The sequence below is a fragment of the Cynocephalus volans genome, chromosome 1, assembly GCF_027409185.1.
Source record: "Cynocephalus volans isolate mCynVol1 chromosome 1, mCynVol1.pri, whole genome shotgun sequence".
Classification (NCBI taxonomy): Eukaryota; Metazoa; Chordata; class Mammalia; order Dermoptera; family Cynocephalidae; genus Cynocephalus; species Cynocephalus volans.
The window spans coordinates 281,459,616-281,468,065 of NC_084460.1; positions in this window are offsets into that span (position 1 = coordinate 281,459,616).

An 8,450-nucleotide genomic window follows, 5' to 3' on the forward strand; every position below is an offset into this window, starting at 1 on the left:
TATCCTAAGTCAATGTGCTCAACTAAGCAGGAGGGTATTTGATTTACCAAAAAGCCATTGTGATTTGCACTAGTAATATGTATTTCCTGTAAAACATTTGCAAAGCACTTTCCAGCACTGATTTATGCCAATCATGTTTCGTATTTTTAGCTTACGTTTATTCCTTGTGGAACATGCATCTATGTTAACAGGCCCAGAGAGGTTTTGTTTCAAAGCACAAAACATTTTATAAAACTAAGGAACCAAGATAGAAAGTGTTAAGTGACATAAGAAAGGTCCAGGGATCAGATTATCACTAAGTGACTTCTAATGTCCCTTTTCAATTCTAATTTTTTATGATTCTAGATTATGCACCATGGTGCCCAACTGGGGGTATAGAAGAGGCTTCGTGGAACAGGTGCATCTGGGCTAGACAGACCTATCTGGGCTAGACTTGTCCAGATAAGGAAGACAACATTTAAAGAAATGTTTATCTGACTCCATTTTTCCTTAAATGAATGAGAAGACTTTATAAGAATTAATATTGAGACTTTGTCTGCAGTCGGTTTCTGGGACATCCCCAATTATCTTTTACCTTTTAATTACTTGCAAATTTAGAAGATTTTACTGCAAAGGTCCATGCTGCCATCCTTCTTTCCTCTGAACAACATTAACTGAGGGCCTTCTGTGCTTGGGGAAGTATGCTAGGCACTGGAACTACAAAGACAAGTAAGATAGAGCCCCCAAAGCAAGGAGTTCAAGTCCAATGAGAGAAATAAACAAGGAAACAAACATAACCTTCTTCTCCCTCAGTTCCTGGAACCCCACTGCAGTCTCCAGCCTCATCCATTCAAGTGTGGGCAGGACTTAAAGCCCTTTGTCTAGCACACTCACTGCTAAGGCCATTTTCACCAGCCACTTGGTGATTTTAATAACTTATATTAAGCCTTTAAGGAGTGAGGACTGACCCCAGGTCTCGTCTATCTTCCAGCTGCCCCTTTCCTCTTTCTCCTTTTTTCTGTCCTCACTCCCCTCTCTCAGAAGCAGCACAAATTCCCCTCCTTACCTCACACACAGCAGTTCTGAGGGCATCTTTTGTTACTTGAACATACATACCCTTGGGTGTCGCCCTCCACTCATAGTGAAGCAAAATATTTCTTCCAAATAAATGCAGAATCCTCCCCAAAAAGAGTTCTGGAGGGAAAGGCAGGGGGGGTCTCCTTCTGTGCTCAGACAACATAGCTGTGCTCAGAATGGGACAGGTCTTGTCCAGAACAAGATAAAAGAGGCAGCGTGGGTAGTAAAGAATAAAGAAATTCTGGTGGATTAAATGTATTTCTAGTTCTCAGTGAGACCATTCCAGAAATGTAGGGAGTTGGCCCATGGACTCACCAGTGTTTGGGTTATGTTTCAACCTTGATTGAGCACCAGAAGAGCACACAGTGCCAACTCCCATGTGCTTTGGGGAGGGCTGGGTACATTATGTGTCTCTGTTTTTGCTTTTGGGTCTTTCCCCCATGTGTCTGGGATGTTTCCTCCATTAAAACCAGGACTTTTCCTCCCTCAGGCCTCCACACAGAATCCAGCCCAAACCAACACTTCTAGGAGATGTTAAATCCACTTTGGGGCCAAAAAATAGAAATAATTTATTCCAAAGAAATGCCAATGACTCCATGGAGAACTTTTTATGGGTAGTATCATTTAACTCCAGATTCTCTGACAAGAAGGAGGGTTTTTGCTCAACAGTGACATAGCAATGCCGGGTTATTTCTTTAGATGCTTCTGCCTAAGAAGAGAAAGCAGATCCCGAGCAGGAGGTGGGCTCCTCCTACAATGCGGTGTGGGAGTCTCTGCCTGTTTCCCCGCTGAAAGCCAGTTCTTCCTCTCTTTTTCCTGCCTCCTTTTTACACTCAAGCTCCGCATCTCAGTTAAGTACTCCAGATGCATTCTCCCCACCAGACACACATTCTTGCTAAGACAGCCTAGAAAGAAGATTCCAGAAAAACAAGATCATTGACCTCAAATAGCTGAAGTCCTGTCACACAGAAGAGGCATTAGATTTACTTAGCACAGTGCCAGATGAGAAAAATGAGAACAATAGAAGCTGCTAGAAGGCAAAAACATCTTCATTATGTAAAAGAGGTTTTAGATCAAAACTAGAATGAATTGAGCTATTTTAAACATGTGAAGCAGGTATTATCCCAACTTCCCCACCCCCAAAATCTATTTACAGCCCTGGTTTGCATGGAGTGCTAGAATATCCTGGGAAAAGAACTTAAACCACATCCACACTTGGGGTTCAAACATGAAAAAAGCATGATGAATTTGAGGCGTGTGAGTAGAACCTGCCAAAAGAAGCTAAATTTCAATGGGAAAAGCAAAAGAGAATCTACAATAGGGGCAGAAATATGCTGGAATACCAGACACAGCCCAACGGTGAGAGTGGGGGTTCTGAGAACAGCAAGGTGGCCCTGCTTTAATCTGCTCTAGTCCCAGGCACCCTGGTGACATGCGCATTCTGTCAAAGGGAAAGGGCCTTGATATCTAAAGACCCATGCAATTCTTCAAAGAGAAATACAGAAGAGTAAACCACGGAGAAAAGAAAACCATTTCTGTCCTGGCCAGAAAAAATTACCATCAAGCAGGTCAGAGCAGCAAGGTATACGTCAGGGGCCTTGGACAGAAAGGCCCAGACACATGCTACACACCAAGTACAAATTCAGAAACATCTGGGACCCAGCTACTGGAACATCAGAACCATTGGCCCAGAAGAAAGTAGTGGCCCAAGCCTTAGCAGTGTCTGGATGGATTCAGGGACCCACGTGAGGTAGCCCTTGTAGATGTCCAGCAATTGGTGGGGGGGAAGGCTGTCAATACCATCCTTACCATGAAGACAAAACTCCTGCAGACACACAGGCGGAGGCCATCAATCCATCAGATTTGGTGTCTGCATTTTTTTTATTGTTGTTTTTCTAAGGTTAGATTTATTGAGGTGTAATTTACATTCACTAAAAGTTATCCTTTTCAGGTGTACAATTTAGTAAATTTTCACAAATGCACACAGTTATAAAATTACCCCCACAATCAAGATATAGAACATTTCCATCACCCCAGAACATCACTTCATTCCTCTTTATAGTCAGCACCTCCCTTTATCCCCTGGCCACCACCAATCTGTTTTGTATATGTACTTCAAAAAGTTTGTGGAAAAATAGAATTAAAAGATAATGAAAATCTTTCCATGAATTTTTTGAAGACCCCTCATGTGTGTGTGTGTGTGTGTGTCTGTGTTTTATTTGTCATCTCTTCTAGAATTTCACATAAATGAAATAATAATATACACAGCCTTTTGACCTTTTGAGTCTGATTTCTTTTACTTACATAAGGCATTTGAGATTTATCCACGTTGCACTTATCAGCAGTATGTTCTTTTTCTATGTATTGGTAGCATTCCATAGCATAGATATACCACAGTTTGCTTATCCATTCACCGGCTGATGGACATTTGGGTTGATTCCAGTTTTTGATGATTATGAATGAAGCATTTGCATACGGATTTTAGTAGGGACATATGTTGTCATTGGGTAAATATCTAGGAGTGGGATTGCTAGCCCATATGGTAAGGGTATGTTTAACTTTATAAGAAACTGCCAAATTGCTTTCCAAAGTGGCTGGACCATTTGGCATTCTCACTGCATCTATTACAGTGTCTTCCTTTGCACGCACAGGATCTCAGTCCGAGAATACTGAAGGTCTACTTCTATGACCAGTGTCCAGGAAATCAGAAATGTCTAGAGGTGGAACTCACAGCCTCTGAAAATACTGAGTTTCCTGTCCCTGTGGGTAGTCAAGCAGGAGCTGCACAGCTGCTAGTCAGAGGTGTGATCGAGGGCTAGACAATTGGGCCTTCCAGATCTCTTTCCACTCTGGTTTCTGTAATGCTATGAACATGAACGTCACCCCGGCCAGCATTGTAGACACCACCCTCCCACATTTCTTATCACTTGGCTCACTAGACAAATGTGCATCTCAGTGTTTGACATCTTTATCAGTTTGACTGATGCTTTTCCCTGGGTCAATATTTTTCATGTGGTCAGTTGGATCTCTTAGCAGTTTTTGCAAAGAGGTAGGAAGTTAATGGACCACCCGCATTCTGTTTCAGGTTCATCTGTTGACCTGTTTGGGGCTGTGAACATTTCACTCAACTGCTCTCTGCTTAGCTTCCGCATCTGGGGATAATAGCACCCAGGCCTCGGAATCCTGCAGAGCACCCCAAGAAGAGGAAAAACTGAGAAGTGGTACTGGCACTAGAAAGAGGGCTTTAAATCTGCCATGGGTTCTAGAGGTGCATTCACTGACAAGCCTAAATTTGGATTCTGGCTCTGTTACTAGCTGTGGGACCCCGAGCAAGTCACTTAACCTCTTTGAATCTCGGTAAAATGGGCATTCTCTGCAAAGACCTAATTTACTTGCGTAGTTCCTGGTATGGGGGTCCACCCTCTGGGGAGCGGCATTTTTGTTTTTGCTGTCTCAGAATCTACTCTCTCTCCCCGCTACTTAAGGAAACCATGAACATCCCAGGCTAGTGCTGGGAAAGTAGCACTAGATACAGAGGAGAGAAAATGATCCAGAGCTCAGGACTGGGGTGAGAAAAGTGACCGTCAGAGCCAGGTAGAAGAGTATCTGCCAGGGTGGCCCAGGGGAAGTGACCCAGCAGCAAGCATTGAGAGAATTGCTTCCTCCCAGCGAAGCTGGCCCAAGATTCTAGACTTGGAATCATTTCCAATGCTGTCTCTGAGCTCCAGCCCAGGACATCTTCCCGGCTAAAGGCTGCACAAGGCTGTGTCTCCTAGGGCTCCTCAACTCCTCTCAGTCATACTGGGCCCCTAAGATGATTTCCCCCAAATTCTTTTGAGGACACCAGGATGACCAGTATTGGGTAGAAGGGTGACCAAGCAGTTCTGAGGTGCTTTTCTTTTACAACCTATTGACCAGAAAAATCAGAAACAATACCCATGGATTTTGCTTTTAAAGAGATTTCCCTAGACCAGGCCATCATCATCTCTGAGAACCCATGAAAAACAAAGTAAATGTGCTCTCATCTCGAGAAATGTCTGAAAACAGTTCTCTAACCCAGCACAGCTCATTTCCCACCTCCCATCTCTGCCCCTAATTCCTCCCATCTCAACCCTCTTTCTGACTACTCTCACTTTTCTTTCCTTTCCTAGGTTTGGGAGAAAAATTAACTCATTCCCTCTCCCAGGTATCTAGTAGACCAGGACAATGAGTTCCAGCCAAGAACTGCACCGTGAAGGAGCCAAGAGCTGAGTGAGCAGTGGACATCTTTCCTCCTAGACCCTGGTCTGCCCTGGATCTGGAAGTGAGTGCAAGAGTGAGGGTCTGCTCAGGGCACACTTGGCTTGGACCCAAGTCCGAGCATGTCAACCTGGACAAGTAACCACTTCTCCTGAACTCAGTGTCCAGTTCTCGTCCACAAAATGAGGGTAGTAACATTCCTTCACAAGATTATTTTAGAGATTAGAGATTAAGCATCTGGCACATACTAGGTACTTAATAAACCATAGCTACTTTTATTAGTATTGTCTTCCTTCTTGCTATAAGGGTTAAATAAGACAATCCACTTGAAATTCTAACACCAGTTTCACCAGATCCTCCAATGTAGAACAGGGAAGGAGGATAAAAGTTGGGCTCAGGAGTGTGGACTCTCTTGTCTCTATTCCTTGTGGTCTGAATAGCTTCAGAGTGATGGATGAGTTAGAACTGAAAGCATTCAGATGCCACTTTTCAGCTACTGAACTTTAGAAACATTAAGGGGAAGTCAACGCAGGTGGGTGATTTTACATTACAGTTTTTCTTTTTTTTTTTTTTTTTTTTACAGATGACTGGTAAGGGGATCTTCACCCTTTTGACATGGTGTTGTCAGCACCACACTCTCCCAGGTGAGCGAACCGGCCATCCCTATATAGGGATCTGAACCTGTGGCCTTGGTGTTATCAGCACCACACTCTCCCAAGTGAGCCACTGGCCAGCCCTGCATTATTGTTATTAATTTTTGGTTATTAACATCATTTCTCTGGGCACTCCAAATGTTCCCTCACCCTCCCACACCCATCCCAAGCCATAGAAAATCAGAAGTTGGCCTTGAACACCATGTTCTGCTTGCACTTGCAGCTCACAGGCAATACCTGTTCATGGGACAAACAGAGGAGTCCAGTTTCCAAGGCTGTCAATCTGAAAGCCAAGCTACTTGTGAAAAAGATTGGAAAGAGCGTCTCAACAACTTTCAGCTAAGCATGAAGGCCTTGGCCTCCAGAAAGGCTCTCACATTACAAAACTCGATGAAAACCACTTGAGTGAGGGGCTTGGGAAGACAAAGCCCAGGTCACTTTGTTCCTGCTGTGGGAATCTGGATGGGAGACAGGGTTGTCTTCAGATCCCAGCCTTAGATACTGCTACAGCCAGCAGTATGGGCCTCTTCTCCCCAGTCAGCCACCTCCCTCTTCCCTCACTCTCCACCCCACCTCTGTTTCCAGTCACCACATTAGAATCAAGCTCAGCTCTCCTGTCAGGTCATTTGGAGTTGAGACTGGTGAAATAGCATGCTTTGAGTAAAAAAAGGGGGAAGAAAAATGGAAGATGGCAGGAATAGGTTAGACGGGTCTCAGGAAATGCCATCCCCCTCTGTCCCATGGTTCTAGGATCAAGTTCACCAAGACCCAGGTCCTCTGAGATCCCCTGATAGCCTCAAGATGGAAGAGAGTTGACACTCGATAGCAGAGTATAGAGGACACTTAAAAGAAGGCTGAGATATGGGAGTCACATAGGTGGATAAGCTATTAGATCATTGAGGATGACCTTTTAGACCAAATCACCAAAATCAAAAACAAAAAAACAAAACCAAAAGAAGTAGGTTAATGAGGGTATTGATCCCATCAAATCAGACATGGTCCATCTTATCATTCCCAGACACATGATCCAACAAATTCCCTTTGATGCTTAAGTCACTTTGAGCTCGGATGCTGTTCCTTGCGACCACAAAATCTCCAGCCATACACTAACTCATCTGCCCAAGGTCACACTGTGAGTAAGAAGCACATATAGGCTGTTAACCAAGACCTGTCTGATCCAAAGGTGTGTATTTTCCATTCTCTGTGTTGCCTCCATGTGCCTCTTTCCCAGTGCCAAGTTCATCAGCAACACCATCAAGAACAGAAAGAAGGAAAATTAAGTATTTTGTTCAATAGCAAAAAATGTGCCAAGAATTATTCCAGGTGTTGGGACTACAGTGGTGAGGAAGACAGCAAAGGACACACTGATTTGTGAACAGACTGGATTAAAGGAGGAGAGGAAGAAGGCAGAAGAAAGCAGGAGCTACGCCACGCTCTCTGGCATCAGCTACGGATGTCCTCTCCTCTCTAGAGCCAGGATAGTTGGGTGTACTACCTTCTGAGAAAGGGCTTCCATTTAACTTTCCCAGTATAATTGTCTGCAGATTTCTAGCTTGGCAGATACAGTATATATAGCCTTGTACTGACCATGTTCAAGTTCTGCAGGATAAAGGACAGAGCTTAAATACAAGACCAGGCCTCTCACATTTAATCCCACTATATATGTGCAGCAACTGAGGCTCAGAGAGGTTAATAGCAGCTCCAGTTCCATGCCTACCTACCTCCCAGATTCCATGAGAAAGCAGACTAAACAGAAGTCTGAAAAGCTAAAGGTGCTGTACAACGTAAGATGGTATTATTCAAGGAGGTGGAGGAGGAAGTATCTCTTTGGTTGAATCATCTTTTTGCTGCAGTCTTGGTAGAATCTGGACTCTGAATGACACACAGCCAATGGCTATAAATTCCTGTTTGGTTGAGGGGTCAGTAATGATAAGTTATGAGGAACCTATACCATTACCTAAAGACACCCTCTGCCATAAGGAAAACCCCACAAAGAAAACGTAAGGCTCATAACACTAGCTTCTCTGAAGCCTACCATACAATTGGGAAAATAGGATAGAATCAGAGGCTCCAATGACAAATTCTCCCCAGGAGGACATCTAGAAGGAAGGAAGAAAAGGGTTAAGATATATTCTCACATGGTAATGCAAGTTTGTGTACTTAAAAAGATTAAGACCTTCGGGGGTACATCAGTCAGGGTTCTTAGTTGCAAATAACAGAAATGAACTAAAGACCATCCTGCTTATTTCTTACTCAGAGAAAGAATTTAATAGAACAATATCAGGGAGCTCATGGAATCAACAGGAAGGATGGAGAATCCCACCTTTAAGGGAGAACAGCTAAGCTCATGCCCAAGGAGCCATCTGAGTAGGGTGCCATTCTCACTGCCACTTGACCTGAGACACCACCACTACCATTAGACCCTGGATTCTGGGCATTACCACTGGCAGATGAGTTCTATGCCATCCCTGGTTCTTTGTGTCAAACCTCTTGAAACTCAAA